This window comes from Corylus avellana, chromosome ca4 (genome assembly GCF_901000735.1).
Source record: "Corylus avellana chromosome ca4, CavTom2PMs-1.0".
In the NCBI taxonomy this organism is placed as follows: domain Eukaryota; kingdom Viridiplantae; phylum Streptophyta; class Magnoliopsida; order Fagales; family Betulaceae; genus Corylus; species Corylus avellana.
The window spans coordinates 10,699,171-10,701,174 of record NC_081544.1 but is presented as its reverse complement, the minus strand read 5'-3'; the positions used below and the strand labels follow the sequence as shown (position 1 = coordinate 10,701,174).

At 37.0% G+C, this 2,004-nt stretch overlaps 1 pseudogene; it reads right to left on the bottom strand.

Annotated features, from left to right (window-relative positions):
• Positions 1-375: 375 nt before the first annotated feature.
• Positions 376-1,645, bottom strand: LOC132178047 (UPF0481 protein At3g47200-like; annotated as a pseudogene).
• Between the last annotated feature and the right edge of the window lie 359 nt (positions 1,646-2,004).

Below are 2,004 nucleotides of genomic sequence, written 5' to 3'. Positions count from 1 at the left end.
CGTATCTTCTCTAACAAATAATAAAATAAAATTACAAATATGAATTTTAAAGAATAAAAAAAAAAGAAAAAAAGGAGGGCTGGTCAACCACAATGGCCAAAAGAGGTAGCTGACCTATCCCTAAGGCTGGACCAAAATATAGCAAAAAGACACGCACCAGAACCAAAACCGTTAAAGCAACGGAAAGTGCTCCCATGTTTTTTTGTGACATAAATTTTAGCAAATGAATTTGTTTTCAATCCACAAACTCAATAATTTGAGAGAACATTAAAATACAGACTCTACATTCCTTTCCATAATGGACATTGAAAATAAAGGACATTTATTGGAGGGACCAATTACATAACAAGTTTCATGAGGTAGTACACTGTAACACTAACTTTTTATGGTATAGAAAGTTTGTAAGATGGAGAGAATCAGCAGGGTAATAGCAGCCAATGTGGAAAGAACAGCCCATGGAGTGTTGAAATAATTGCGCACAAGCACTGCACGCCATCTAGGCCACCTGCGCAGGCAAAAACTATTCACTTCCTGGCAAAGGTTTTTGTAATAGTAGTGATCCACATATGTGTCATGGTAAAGCTTGTTGAAGAATTTGACCGCATCCTCTGGATTCAACCAATTATTGAGGATCTTATTTTCAGAGTATCTCCACGTCCTTAGCAGTGTTAATGAGGTTGTCCAAGAGTATAGCATAGGAAGTGATTATAGCATCACTGTTGGGGTAGCATTGCTCAAAGCTGATGAGATTCCTAAAAAATGTTTCTGTGTGCTCATGAATTTTTATTAGAGGAATTTCGAGGACACCATTTTCAAATTTTATTTCCAAAATATTACTGGACTTACTTCTTCTGAATTTGATTCCAGCTTCTGCGAGACGCGTAGCAGAAGATACGAGTTCCCATTGTGATAGCAATTTTTTTTCTTCGTCTACTTTAATTGATGAAACCAGCCATTTTTTGAACAGGTCAGGAATATGTTTGATGTCTCGAAGATGATCAGATCTGCCAATCGGCGGGAATGCCAAAATGTTACGAAAGAATGCAATGGCAAATTGACTTAGGGCCGTATCACTTTTAGGGACCATGATCTTCCTGAACAAATGCTCAAGTACCATCCAAGGTACTTGGTTTTCTAGCAATATCAAGTCATGGTCTAGAACTTCAACCATACCAGCCATGCTAAAAATGGGGTCATTTTCTGCTCTAAGATCTTCATACACAAACCTGCAGAATAGCTCAATAATAAAACAACCGTCAATTACCAAAATTTTCAAGAATTCTTCCCTGCTATAACGAATCAGTTCAGCATAATATTCACGAGCCTCTCTCTCCAAGGCATTGACGGAATTAATTAAATCTTTCAGCATTCCATTAGGATCGGGTGATCGAGAGATAAGGCCTTGTAAATACTTAGCTTTAATTGTCTCTGCAGTTTTCAACTTTGGGCGGCCATGGTGGAGAGGCCCAATTGAAAATGCATTCGGAATATAGGCATTTTTATTATGCCTGCTAAGTGCGATGGGAGTTTTGAAGATGGAGCGGTTAGGTGACACAAACAAATCATATTTGGACATCGAAACTTTTATCGAAGATGCCAACCGTTCGACATCAATTGTATCAGCATCTCCTCTGTTTGCAGCCATATTTTGGTTTTGTTCCCTATTCTTTCGGGATTGACCAAACAAACGAACTACAAAAAGAAGGAAAGGCTTTAGGCATAATTTTCCTCGAACAGAATAGAGAAAATTATTAAATTAATAGAATACGAGAGTAACATTTTCCCAAACAAGAGTACTAGTCTGATAACAAAAAGAAGGTTTTCTAAGCTCATGGTAGCCTATGGCACAGGGTCTATTTGCCCTTAATAATGAAGATATTGGTAATTATTTTACTTTATTTTGATTTTGTTAATAAAAATATGGTACAAATACTTCAAGTCGAACCAAATTAAGGCAAAAATACGTGGCATTTAATTCACATACCTGCAGGTATAGTGCAACTT